Source organism: Glossina fuscipes, unplaced genomic scaffold (genome assembly GCF_014805625.2).
Source record: "Glossina fuscipes isolate IAEA_lab_2018 unplaced genomic scaffold, Yale_Gfus_2 0, whole genome shotgun sequence".
NCBI classification, from domain to species: Eukaryota; Metazoa; Arthropoda; class Insecta; order Diptera; family Glossinidae; genus Glossina; species Glossina fuscipes.
The window spans coordinates 17,031,842-17,047,398 of record NW_023998414.1 but is presented as its reverse complement, the minus strand read 5'-3'; the positions used below and the strand labels follow the sequence as shown (position 1 = coordinate 17,047,398).

General features: G+C 35.4%; 1 long non-coding RNA gene across 1 annotated transcript in view; it reads right to left on the bottom strand.

Moving 5' to 3' along the window:
- The window catches only part of LOC119636059, a 42,149-nt gene extending 29,175 nt beyond the window's left edge, over positions 1-12,974 (bottom strand). Inside the window, exon 1 of the long non-coding RNA XR_005247117.1 lies at positions 12,492-12,974. This is a non-coding gene — a long non-coding RNA (uncharacterized LOC119636059). The remainder of the gene's footprint in view (positions 1-12,491) is intronic.
- Positions 12,975-15,557: the final 2,583 nt, after the last annotated feature.

The window sequence follows — 15,557 nt, the reverse complement described above, 5'->3', positions numbered from 1 at the left end:
GCAAAAAAATACCAATAAAATGTGAAAAATTATTCCAGTAGATCGTCATGTGGTCCATCAAAACGGTTGCTAGTAGAATATACAGTTTATATATATACACATATATAAGTTGAGTCAAGTGCCTAAAGATATTCAATACATATCTACGTATATATATATATATAAAATATAAATATTATGTATATATATATATATAAAATATAAATATATATATATATATATAAATATTAGACATGAAATGCTTCTAATTACGACTTATACAAAAAATTTATGAATATGAGAAAAGGTTGGGAAGGAAACGAATTGCTCTAAAGACTATAAATTGTTCAATCTTTATAAAGAACATCACATGATGATGAGATTCTAATGTACAACGCTTTACGAGGCGCATGAAAAATATGCTTAAAACTAAAAGTTAAAGAATCGAAAACAATATTAACATCGCTTTGAACAAACAGTAGCTGCATACAAGTTAAAGGTCCACAAATGTTGATGAATTTAAACGTAGACGTCTACTAAAGTTTTAGTAACTTAAGAACAAATAGTGGCTTCGTGCATTAATTCGTAGTACAACTTGTTAAGAGGATATGCGCTTAACTACAGTGATATTTAGAATCGATTTAACTGTTGCCGTTTGTTTGACCTTTCGTCTGCCTGTCTATTATATGAACATTCAAAGTCGTAAAAATTTAAACAGAAAAATTAAACTTTATACCATTTGCACAGATCAAGAACGATACCGAGATAGCGATGCAAAGCAGCTGAAAAACTGAAACAACTTTTAAAAGAAATATTGGGAAAATTTAAAATATTCCTGTCAATTACATGCTAAACTATCTGATATTTGTAATAACTGATTAACTGGAGTCTTCTCCAGTTGTCAGAGAAAGTAACCGAAATTTAAATCAAAAAACTGAGCGCGTGTTTTTTTTTTTATTTGGTTAGATTTGTGAAAATCAAGACAAGAAAACGGCACAAGGCTCCTGCACACAAGCCAGCAACGTAAAAGATAAACGAAAGAGATCTCAGGCAGCCAATAATTCAATAATTTATTTTACAAAGTATATCAGATATTGATATCGAATATGGAATAAACTTGATGCAGTTACCTATCATCCTATTGTATCCAATCCATAGCTGATAGTTATAGTAAAGTGAAGACAAGACCTTTGAATTCTTAAAATTGTGAATGCTACAAGATTCGTCTTACTACCTATACAGTTACTTTCTCTTTCAATCAATATGCTTACTGACGCCTCTAGCAATATTCTGGCATGTATTTTGATCGACTACGCCTATTAGTGACAATGACAAAGTAATGCGAGACATTTGTGTACAAAACGGTTAAATTTGATGGTTTTGCCTTCTCTCTATATAATTATTTTATCATTTAGTATTATTGAGTTATTCAGTAGCAGCATAGCAACGCAAAGGACGCTGGCGAAGAACGACCTGGAGGGCTGAAAAGTGCCAAGCCAATGAATTGCATGATTTTGATGAAAACCCAGCCAAATTCTCAAAGAGCTTTCGAACAGCTTAGCAGTTGATTAATCTACTGGCTCAAGACCTTTACATGCGATGGGAAAGATCCAGAAGCAGGATAATTGGCAGGCAAAAAACCATGTAGAGTATTATGACTGGCGACGAAAATTGGGTTTAATGCGGCAATAGCAAGGGCAAAAAGTCCTTGGCTAGTTCAGGAGAGCAATCCACTTTGACATTGAAACGTCATATTCATGGGCATAACGTTTTGCTGTGCATATGGTGGGATCAGCTAGATGTGGTGTATTACGAGCTGCTAAAATCGAACGAAACTGTTGCTGCGATGCATTATCTACCAATGTCAACTGAATAAATTGAACAATAGTTTGTGACGAGAAGTCATCCTATCGCGGCGCGCTCACCAAATATAACGCCTTCTGATTATCACTTTCTCAGATCGATGCAACATGGCTTGGCTGGCACGCAGTTTTGATGGGCCTAAGAAGTAGGAAAACGGGTCGTTGCAGAAAGATGGGAAAAAGCTGTAGAAAATAATGGAAAATATTTTGATTAATATATTTCGTATCAATTTTGCTCATTAAATACCTTTTGCAAGTGAAACAATAGTCAAAATACATGCAAGCACTTAATATTCCGTTCTATCCAGTGGCGCTTATCGCCTTTATCGATTTAACAACCATATTGCGAAGGTAAGTAGCCCCCACCTTCGATGACCTCAATGTTCGTTGCATAAAAATGCTTACATTTGATGAAATTGGAAATCAATCTCATCTACTTTCGATCAAATAAAAATAAAAGCAGAAAAAATTGCGTGCGAAATAAATCGTAATTATATTTACAGTTTATATCACTTGTGATGCAGCGTATAGGTTAAGTTTATACGGATATATGAAACCAGTGAAAAGGGCTTGATATTGTTGCACCATTTTTATATCGATTAATTTGCATATTAATTATTTTCTCGGACGATTTAAGCTTGTCAGACCGTTCATCGGTTGGTTTGTCTGGTGCTTCTAATTCAAATTTTGAGATATTTTAATGAAATTCGGCCCAAGAACGAAAAACTATTCAAAATAGATTAGATTTGACCGATTCGAGCGTAACTCCTCGCTTACAACGCTTTACATTGTAAAAATTAGGCAACGATGATTGAGGTCTTGGAACGCCTTGCCCATGGTATGGTTCGCAGGGAACGTAAACATTTACGGAGTAACGAGGCATGATTTTTAGTATTTTAAAAAAAAAAGAAGGTGAAACGGTGTAGGGCATTTAATGGTCGGCTTTGTCTGATTATAATGTGTTTACTTCATTTTGGTTGCATGCATTTTTGTTTATTTTTTTTTTTTTTTGCTTAAAGGTTTCCTTTTTGGGATGGATGAGATAAGAGAAATAGACAATAGATCTGTTATGTATTTTTTTTTTTGTTTTCTTATTTTTTTTTTTTTTATTATTATTATTTTTTATTTTTTTTTTCTTAAGCTTACGAATATCAAACGGAAAACTTTCAAATAATTTTACTGAATAATCCCAATCTGCATTAATTTCTTGCAACTATTTGTTTTTTTCGCATAGTTACACAGATCTATCTTTGTGTAAGTGTAAGTGCATGCACAAAATAACATTGCACTTTCGGTTTTCTTGTATATACCGATTAGTAATTGGGTACGTTTGTGTGTGCCTTTGGAAATTACTGTAAGAGGGCACTTACTGTTTTGTATATTTATTGTAACCTCTTATAAGGTCCCACTTTACACATGTATGCATGTTTATAGAGAACCGTAATTCTGTAACAGTCTTTTATGCAATACATGCACAAACTAAGATTTCTTCAAAAAAGATGCCGACAGCATCGAGTGCAATTATATGCTTACATAAATATATATAAATATATATATATATATATCTACATATAAATATGAAACAATTTAACAGCTGCTTTGATTTAACTTCCGCTGAGTCAGTTGCTTAATTTCCATCATTAATATATACTACATATGAATATATGTGAAATAAAATGAAATTTTGCATACATTTATATTAGTTCGGCGAAATCTAACGAAATATTGCTTGTTGGTCTCTAGCTTTAATAATCATATGCAAAGGCGATTCATTTACATTTAGAACAATTAATATATATGTATATATTATAGTTTTATACTTTAATTCTGGGATTCAAAAAATTTTAAATAAAATACTTTTTATAACAAGAAGAAGCTTTAAGCAAACTATCAACTCACAGTTCCCTCGTGTGGCGTACGTTGGGTCACTCTCGAAATTCGGAACTACGGAATCGTACGCTGTAAAAATTTAGTTTTAGTTACAAAAAGAACAAAAACAATATCGAATTAAATAATTGGATCAGATAGAGTGGAAAGTATTACCTTTAAGTATTAGGAAAAATAATTATTTTGAAAATATATTAGAAAACATCTCATCTCGAGGCATCTTCAATTAAGGAAGCTCTGCGACCTGGATCTATTTTGGCGAAAATTTGCATTTAAAAGAAGAAGGAAAAAAAAAAGATTTAATCTACGTATCTACAGCTAGAGCAGGGCGTAGGACTCTTAAAATATATTCATGTTTGAATGACTGGCAACCATTTCAATGAAAAAGTTTGAGAAATCGAGATAGAGTGTACATTGGCAAATCTTAACAAACTTAAATCGGATAATCTTATCGGCCGGCTTTCTAGGCGAGGCTGCTGTCAAAGTACTGAACTACTGCACCGTAAGGCCTACACTATCCCACCGGAGAAAGGTGGATGGGACGGTCACATCTCTGAATGTGAAGTAGCAGCGCAAAAATGGTACTCTGATGGTTCGAAACTAGAAAATGGCGAAACCAAGACTATTATATGTGGCCTGTGGCGCCGAAACATACTCTCTCAGTATTTCAAATAGAAGTTTATGCAATTTCCCCTTGCACACCAGAACGCTTAAAAAGGGAACGGAGGATGGGGACGGAAAACCAAAAAAACTTCAAATGCATTGCCGGTAATACAATGTTTTGCACGCATTCGGAAAAGTTTAAAGTATCAATTAAGCAAAAAAAAAAAATGACACTCGCGGGAGAACACTCGCGCGATAACAAATTTACAAACTTGCGATGAATCCCCCGAATGCATACTTCAATATTACGCCGCTTATATTTATTTTTATTGAAAGCTGGAAAGGAAGTGAATTTCCATTAATGAGGAGACTTTGTAAGAAAACTGCAGATGTATAGCCAAAGTTACTGGCACATCGAAAAAACTTGCTTCGCCAATTAATATAATTCTAAATCCTGCGCGACATGGATTTGTTATTGGTCTTTCTACTTCCATTGACCTCCTTGAGCTAACCTGTCATAGTTGTCAAGATTTTGCTGGCCATAAACAAACAGTGCAGATGTTATCTGCATGGATCTATCGAGAACTTTTGAAAGGATTGATCACTCTCTCCTTCTCTATAAATTAGGTAAAATTAGGTTTCCTAGCAGCCTAGTGGACCGACTTCACTCGTATCTAAAGGAACAAAGGCATTTTGTCCAATGTACAATGCAGAATATTCGCGCAAAATCCATGTATCTTCGGGAATTCCTCAGGAAAGTTATCGTGGTTCAATCCTTTTCATCTTACTTATGCATGATTTATCGACGTGTATTGAATACTTGCACATTCTCATGTTCGCGGGCGATGTAAAAATTTTCCGCTTAGTTAATTAAAATGAAAATGTCAGTGTGCAGCTTAGTTGGGCTTAAACGCATTGTACGGCACGTATGCCACTAATGGCATGCCACTTAATATAAATAAATATAGTATGCTTTCATTTGCTTGGTGTAACCAATTGCCTATTCATTATGTTAATGCTAACTACGAGCAGGTTAACGTGCAGTTCTTTATAAACCTTGGTGTTTTATTGGATCCTAAGTTGCGATTTCATCTTCACATTGAGGCCTGCTTTAATAAAACAAAGTCGTTGTGTTCTAGGGAACGTTGGGTGGTACGGTAATAAACGCTTATTTACCTCGCTTGTCAGACCTGCATTAGGATATTCAGTCATGGTTTGGTTATTGACTTCCAAGTCAACCGCCGACTTAGTAGAGCCGGTACAAAAACAATTTTTATTATTTTCTCTTCATGAATTGAGTTGGGATATGTCGGTTACCCTGTCGCCATATAAGGACAGGCTTAAACTAATTGATCTACCATTTGTGCAAACAAGACGCAAAGAATTCAGAATTGCTAGGTGAATTCGCCAGTTCTGTTTGGTCTGATGGATTTCCACGTCTCTAACAGGCGCCCAAGAAACTACGACCCGATTAAGCTTGGCTCTCGAAGCCGCACATATAATAAGTTACAGTAATCTTTGGCTGTTCTTTTCAAATTACCCAATACCATCGGTCGTACCCATGGTTTGATCAAGGTTCGGATTCAATCCACAGACTCAAGGTTATCCTTTTCCGATTATAGTATTGACGCGATCACATTTGTTGGCAGTAACTAACTGGCACTTAATAACTCATTATTCATACTAACATGTTTCACTGATTTACGACAAATATATTTACAAGTGTTACTGTTACTGTTACTGTTATAAATGTTGTGCACATACCATTTGTGGCAACTATCTCATCGACCGATTGTTATTATTATTTATCTGGCCATAGTTCTGATTGCCATGCTATCCCAATAAATGCATTATATGGAGTGACGTGTGGTCAAACTTAGCTCTTGGTTATATTAATAGAATAATTAATTCATTCAAAATTTATTTATAATTGATAATTAAATATTAATTAATCATTTATTCGCATCTCATATATTATTATTGCTCCCCTCTGATCTTATCAGGATACCGGTAATATTACACCCGTTTTGTTTTCTTCTTTTTTCTTCTCTGACATTAGCTCAATTTTGTACTGCAGCTACTAAGCTTGAATTAAAGCAAATAAATAATAACGAGCTCGTCAATAAAGTGTTATCGTTATCTCCTTAAAGTTACCCTATACGAAAAGAATAGAAGAACTTTTCATAACTAATATTAATTTGGGGAAAAAGAAATCCATTATTTTTTCGGTAGATGGCTGCACTGATAGATTTCTCGTAAAGTATCGATCAAACAATTTCCGATACTGTACATTTACATACTGTACATTTCGCAGTAAAAAAAATTCCTTTGCTGTTTTTTGTTTGGTGCATTCAGTTGTGAGTTACAGCGTGTTAAAAATGGAAATGAACAAAGAGAGAATTCGGTACATTTTACAGTTTTTCTTTGACAAAGGCGAAAATGCAAGCCAGGCGGCTAAAATTGTGAATGGTGTTTATGGTTCCGATACTGTAACAGCCAATTATGTGCAATTTTGGTTTCGTAGATTCCGTTCAGGAATTTTTGATGTTAAAGATGCACCTCGCACAGGTAGACCGGTCGTCGAAAATGTCGATAAAATCGGAGAAATGATCGAAGTTGACCGGCATGTTAGCAGTCGTAACATCGCCCAGGTGCTAAAAATCGACCATAAAACAGTTTTAAACCATTTACACAAAGCTGGATTCAAAAAGAAGCTCGATGTTTGGGTGCCACACCAATTAACAGAAAAAAACATAATGGATCGAATTTCCATCTGCGAAGCCTTGGCCAAACGGAATGAGATAGACCCATTTCTTAAACGGATGGTGACTGGAAATGAGAAATGGATCACATACGATAACCCTGTGCGAAAACGATCGTGGTCAAAGAGCGGTGAAGCACCTCAAACGGCCAGGAAGATTTTGCTATGCATTTGGTGGGACTGAAACGGGATTATTTATTATGAGTTGCTTCCATATGGCCAAACGCTAAATTCTGATCTCTACTGTCAACAACTGGACCGTTTGAAGATAGCGATTGACCAGAAACGGCCAGAATTGGCCAACAGGAAAGGTGTCGTGTTCCACCAGGACAACGCTAGGTCACACACATCTACAGTGACTCGCCAGAAACTTCGGGAGTTTGGTTGGGAAGTTTCAAGGCATCCGCCATACAGTCCGGACTTGACACCAAGCGATTATCATCTTTTTCTTGCATTGCAAAATTTCTTTAATGATAAAAAATTGGAATCTAGGGAGGATTGTGAAAATCGACTACTAGAGTTTTTTGCAAATAGAGGCCAGGACTTCCATAAGAGAGGCATTTTGAAGTTACCTTTAAAATGGCAACAAATCGTACAACAAAACGGTGCATATTTGACCCAAATCGGACAATCTGAAGCATGTTAAATAAAGTCCGGATGTTCATATAAAAATAATGGATTTCTTTTTCTCCAAACTAATATATCAATCGATTCGTTCAATAGATTCTGATCGCCGAAAGACTATGAAAAATTCGTATATTTTAACAATTGTTCGAAGAAAAGACAGCGATGCTAGAATCAGAGCTGACAAAAAAAAAAAAAGAAGCATTAAAAACTCAGTCGCAGTGGTTCAGAAATCTTCTACGTCTTTGCTAGAGATAACGAACATTTTATTTACACACATAAATCTAAAAATAAATAGCATTCGACCGCGTAGGTCGTCTTTCTTTTTTTTTTTTTTTACAAAAGATCACTAAGGGGATGTCTCTTGTATTTGTATAAGAAGGCAGCAGTGATGGTCAGCGAGAAGAAAAGTATAGAAAGGGGGATACGATGAGGCTGCGGGAGGTATATGTCATATACGTAAGTTATATATCTTTACTGATCGAGCGTTTATTTTACGTGGCTTTACACACAAGCTTTTAACGCTAACCAAAATTACGGCCACTTTTCCTTTAAGTGCTCATGAACCTGCATTTTTCCGATTGTGAATTTCAATTTTTTGGCTATGCATGTGTCGCATGCACGCATTGAAGCATTTAATTTATTTATTAAGCGTCCAAAATGTCTGATTCATTATTTTGCCTTTATTTTTTTTATTTTTTTTCTCTACGAAAACACAGACAATGCGGATATGCGAATATTGTTGTGAACAGACGGATTTGACGGATTTAAAACCAAATTTTGATTCATTCTCGTCTAATTCTGTCTAATGTGCTAACCACTAGCTTTTCTTTCTTTCACATCATTTCCTTACAACGCGTTATACATGTATAGAATGCATATAAGGGGTGGCGTGTGTAATACCGCGCACGTAATAGGAAAAGTTTGCGTTAAGTCATCTTTTTTATTAGCAGCAATGCTTATAACACTTATGCTTGTGTATGCGGGAGCGTGGAAAAAATACAATCTGCAAATCTCGTTTTATCGGTGGTTATTGAAAGCTATCATCCATCGGCCGCCGGAATTTGAAAACATCACTTTATCGATTTTTTCCTGGGCCTGATCTGGAAAAGGAATATCTAGAGCATATCATTAATACGCCTTTTGAATTGAAAATATTCTGGTATATAAGGGAAAGAAAAAGCTGATCATACTCACTGTATACTGGACGAGTACGGCTAACCGTTGATTAGGCTTGCATTGCATTACAAACCATCATAAACCCGAAATTCAATTTCAGAAACGACATTCTAAAGCATAGCGGTTCTAAATCAAAGATCGCCTTGTATTTACTGGTATATTACAGACTCAGGCAGATCAGATAATTTTGAACAAGTGAGGCTGTTAATAATTCTGGTGTCAAAAAGCTAAGTTTAATTCTTGCACACACGCATGCCATACAACCAGCCTAACTATTACTTTAAATTCAGAAAATGCTAATAAATGTAAAGCAATTTTCTCTGCCTCTCTACTCCGGGAGATATTGCTCGAGTTGTGACTTAATTAAACTTAACTTAACTTAATTAAATACAAAACTATTTATCTTCTCTTCGGTATGAAGCAGAAGCGTTAGGAAACATTAGGAAAACTATTCGATCGAGTGCAAAAAAAAAAAAATTCTCAACAACTCTCTTAAAATACCGGGAAGATGTTCAGTACACTCGGCAACACGCATGCGGAGTTTTTGATCGAGAAGTGTCCGTTTAAGGTTAGCGGTATTTCTAAAGTGCCGTTGCACTGACATTTAATAACTGAAGATTAAGAAAACTTCGACTATCGATTGACACACAATTCGTCTTTTGCACTGATATATTTCAAAATTCACTATAAAAATGATAATCAAGACTTTCGTCATCGTCAAGTGCCCTTTTGACTCATCTGCACTAAATTGAATCAATAAATGGTGATGTCTTTCACATATGTTCGGCCAGGTCAAATGAAACTATCGCCACTGTGATCGAGAGTGTAGCTAAAAATTGAGGAATACCCATAGCGATTTTTTATTTTTTACAGGTATTGGAGATATGATAAGGCATTGTAAGAACTGATGCAAGAGAGTCGAGAAACGAACACAATTTACCAAAAAGTGATGATATCACAATCTGTTACCATGGTGACGTTTAATGCCATAATTCATACCTCGGCCAGAGAAAATTAACACCACTGGCTTACTTAAGTCGAATTGAATACGAAGCTGGCGACTTAGCCGATAAAGAGAATAACAACATATTCAAGGTAAGCATTACCGCATGGGTTTGCCATCTAACAATCCTCGTGCAAGGAGGCCAACACGGCGCAATAGTAAGCAGAAGAGAAACGTCCAGGCACCTGTTAAACATCGCGAAACAAAAGTTAAATTCAGAAAAATCGCCGAATATTAAGAGATAGAGCATATGCATTAAGGCTGCTTTACTGTGCCTTAACCTTCCGAAACACAACGTAAATCACATTGAATAATTTTCAAATACCCATCAACATGATGGCGGTTTTCGAGCAAAGGGACTTGGAAAACTGATCGAATGAACTTACAATGGAGTCTTAAATTCGATTTTATGTGAGTTTAAAATTCTTGTTTACTTTTCATCAACAAGAAAGACATTTCAATGACAAAAAAAAAAAAAAATTCTGAACGATTACGTAATATTGCAAATAGGCGTAGGTGGTTAAGGGATGAATATAATTGTAATTGACTTCAATGAAAATTGTGTTATCTTTTCTTCTTTTTTTTGTTTATAATTGTTTAATAAAAAGTTCCACTGTCCATTTTTTTTTTTTTTTTTTTTGTGTAATCGATTCAAAAGATGTTCAGAAGATATTATTGAGGTAACTAGAGCGAGAATGTGCCTTGGTCCAAGTTCAGAATTATATTTAAGTGGGAAAGGGAAGTTATACGCGGGCCTCGTTTACTTGATCTAATGCATTTCTATAAAAGATTGAGAAAACAATTGGCCTTAGTTGCATGTACAAGTAGAAAGCAGAATGTATTTATAAAGGCATCTTTGTTTTGAATAATTTTCACACACCTACTCACTCATCGGTACTGTTTCATCGACCGTCATTTACTTAAAAGTCCTCGTTGTTTACTCACGTGTCCGTCTAACAAAAACAATTAAACATGTCTAACATAACATCTCGATTAATCGGACATTCAAGTTAACTCATGGTTGCTGCAATCTTTGTCATGCCACTTATTACAGCAACGAGAACAAGAGTACATCTATTACACTCTACAAAATTTGCATACAAGCTGAACACGAGAGTACGTTTACACGATACCATACACAACATCGACACCTCAACAACATCTTGACATGAACTAAACAACTAACAACCAGCCAGCCAACAATCATCGCAAATGCTTTGCTGCGCGTATTCTGTCGAACACCGACGTCGCTGTTCACAAATGCCACCTGGAATATGTCAGTAGGATGGCATGGAGTTTAAAAACAACAGAATCAAAACAAAACGAAATACAGACACATGGATACATACATATGAATATATATATATATATATATATATATATATATATATATATAAATATATATACACACACAACATATATATATATATATATATACATATATATGCACGTAATTTTCTGAGGAGTGTGCATGAGGCGGCATTTTCTCATTCTTATGACTTCTTCACCGCGTGCTATATTGTGAGCGGATCTAAACTTTGTTGCGGAAGCTTTCTTATTGTCGTGTATTTGTATTTGTGTAGAGGTCTCCGTCAGTATGTGGTCATCAGTTTTGATATACTTTTGTATTGTTTTGTACCTTTCAATGAGTTAGTAATAGCAGTGAGAAAGTGCGCTCTCAGAGAGCTTAAAACCATTGCTGAGAGTATGCGAGAGCACGAGAGAAAAAGAGGGCGAATATAAATAAGTTTATATATATTTTACTTTGTACATAATTGATAAGATTGTGATGTGTTGCCATAATAGCCATAAAGTGGCTACCGACGGTGGTAATGGTAGTAGCGGTGCTGGTGGCGACGGCAGTGATGTTGGCGATGGCGATGGCGATGGTGATGGTGTTGGTGGTGGTGGTGATGGTGGTGGGATAGTATGATAACATTAGGGAAATGGAATGGAGATGGTCGTAGAGTTAAATTGCTTTTAGGGTTGTAAGAGCATCGAAGAGATGTGTGTAATATATGGATGTTGGTCCACTACGTAAAGTTTTTATTTCCTATCAAGAAAATGCGATAAGAATACAATACGGTGTGCGCGTGTGTGTGCGCGCGTTTACATATATATATATATATATATATGTCTATTTGTATATATGTGTAACTAAACAAATGCGAGTAGAATGATGGACGCTGCTGTTACGCGGTGAGAGAATTTTAAGCAGTCGAATTCAAAGAGTTAACGGTATACTTGCGCGTCTTTGTATGCGTGTTTTAGAATGCGGTCATATGTGTTACTGAATTGTTTTATGACACTGTTTGGTATGATGTTGTTTTGAGTTGGTTGATAATCATAGAGAGAGTCGTACGTACTAATGTGCTTGTATGATTTGAAATTCTATACAATTTTCTTCAACAAATAACCGCCATCGCTCGCTTAAGATTGGTATGTGTCGCCGATATCGCTGCTGCCAGCACCCACACTCGATAAGCTGAGCAGCGTACGAGGAAAAACGTTGTCGTCGATTTTATTTTTATATCATGTACATATATGAGTAGCTACAAATTTCAACTAAACAAAACAATTTAACAACACTCACCCCACCAATTTGCTTACATATAATTTAGGCAGTAAGCCGACTGAGAGAACAAATATGAGCAAGAGAGCAAGTATGGCTGAACTGATACACATGTGAGAGCATTAAGATGTCAACTTGTGGTTAAAACATCAGCAACGCCGTCACCGCCATCGCTATCGTCACTGCCGTCGTTGTCGCCAACGTCGTTGACTGCAGCCTTATATAAAATCAGTAGCTGTGTGTATGGGCTTGTATATTGAGCTTCTGCTTGTATCCAATGTAACATATTTTCCATGCATGCATGTATAACTGCGTGTGCGAGTGTGTTTATGTGAATTCGTTTGTATGTGTATGCACAATAATCACATATGGACACATGTATCCATCTATAATACATTATATATGTATGTTGTACACATGTACATTTATCCGCACTCATTCATTTAACTAACAATCATCATCCTCTGGCTATGTGAGCGCGGCGCACGCGAATCAAGTTGAAATCAAACCGAAACTAAACTAAACAAAACAAAAACAGTACCGAGAATATATGCATGGATCCGCGCGCGTGTGTGTGTGTGTGTGTGAATGTGTGTATATATTTATGCATGTATGTATGTATGCACGTATGTATACGCTTATGTATGCATGAGAGTAAATTTAAGAAACAAACCTTCTCTATATCTCTGTACTAAAGCCAAAATAAAGCAGAGCAAGTAACCAACCAACCGACCGACCGAAAGCTAGTGCTGGTAATTCGCATCACAATATAGTGAAGCGAAGAAGAATGGTTGTTGTTGTGTGTTGTTGGATGGCTGGATGGTTTGGCTGACTGGACAACTGTGAGTTTATTAGATGCATACAGACTGTCGCGTTGTGAGGACGTAAAACGTGTTTTTTTTACACCCTAACGGTAGAATAATTTGTGTATTATTTAAATATCACTGCTATTATTGTTGTTGTATTTATAAGCAGTTTTATTTTTGTTGCTTGCTTTTGTTATGACAACGTGTAAATGTTTACGTTTAATAACACGGCTAAAAAGGAACGTCAAGTTAGTCAGTTAATCACTCAGCCAATCAGTTTTACATGATTTGTGAAGTTATCAGGAGAGAGAAAAATTAATAATAGCAAATGAAGAAAAAAAAAAAAAAAAAATTGACAACAAAACAAACAACAGCGATCTATGCCGGAATTTGAATAATACCACCAACAACAACAATAACAAAAACTAACTGTCAAACACAATCGGAGAGCCTTAGCACATGTGTACACATCAACACACATTTATAAACACCAATACATAGGCATACTAATAGACATACTAATAGACACACAAACATACGCATACATATAGAGAGGGACTTGTATATATGATTGTTTTGTATATGCACGTAACTTCAATACAAATACATATATATATATATATATATATATATATACATACATATATATACATACATATATTTATACATATGTTGGGCTGCTGGTTGTGGTTGACTTTACGCATAACGGTAACTTTTGTTTGAAGCGCGTGCTCTTCACTGACGCTGTTGCTACCAAATAACTTAATGTTTATGTTGCGATTGCTGTTGTTGCTATTATTAGTGCTTTGAATGCTTGCTTACGCTGTGCTGGTGTTGGTTAACGCTGCTACTGCACACCGTTGCGTATGTGGAGTCAACGTATCTCCACCGACACATTGGCCGTCAACAAATAACATTCGTTTTCTAAACGCCAAGTGGAGTAGTCGCGAACGCGAGTGTATGTCCACCCACAACAACAACGACAATAACAACAATTGATAAACAGATAGTACGCGTGTATATATAACGAAGATTAGAAACCCACCTGCATGCCTGCCTGTCTGCCTGCCTGCTTGCCTGATTGCTACCATTGTGTAGGGAGGATGTTAACGTAACCCTCTCCCCGCTAATTCGCTTTCTAAACTCAAATCCTCCTCTTCCTGGCCCACAATTGCCTACCGTTATCGTAACCAACACACAAAACGCCAAATTCAAATCTCGAAATTGGCATCAATGTGCAAACGCCGAAAATAAAATTGAATTATCTCCACGTATGTGTCCACAGTCACTCAAAGGATATCGACGTGTTTGGACGTGTGCGCTTCTTCTTGTGGACATTTAACAATTACATCGAAAATGAAACAAAAACAACATCACTAATAATAGCAAATAAATCGCAATGTTAACATAATATAATATAAAAATAACATAACATAACATATTCTTGTAGGTATTGCATGCATATATCTACATACGTTCACACATATATACATACAGATATATTTATATATATATATATATATATATATATATATATATGTGTGTGTGTGTGTGTGTGTATACAGAGTGAGAGAGAGAGACATATATATATATATATATAATTATATATATATATGAATATATATAAATAAATATATATATGTACATCCTTCCTCAGAGTAACAATTAATACAATCTCTGAAGGATTTTCCTTGTCCAAACTAGTGATGACTTCAAATTTGTGGCAATTTAGGGAAATAAGTGTGATGAGGGCAGATGCTTTGCCAAAAATTAAAGGAAACGAAAACACAAAACATGTATGCGCTCACACACATGCATACGTATAGCGATATATAAAAATTGTTGTGAAAGTCCAGTATTTGGATTTGCATTGAAGTAAAAAAATTAAAATAAATTAAAATAAAAATAAAAATAAAAAATCAAGTGTACAAGGTTCCTATCGTTTTTAAAAAATTAAAAACAACTTGCAAAAAAAAAAGAAAAAAGAAAACCAAATAAACAACATCGAATATGCAAAAATCCGCAAAGAAATTCATTTTTTAAGAAGAGAAACCAAATAAATATAAGGAAAATAGAAACGACACTCATTCGAATAGAAATTTGCTTTTTGTTTTTAAACTAACGAAACTACAATTACTCGGAATTAAGTGCAATCCGGATGCATTGAATGCATTGCGTGACAAGCTGTGTTTTATTTATTAATACAAAATATATAATCAGTAGAACGGCGACCATCAAGCAAGACGGAAAGTAAAATTTTACACCTCGCCGTGAAGTGTGT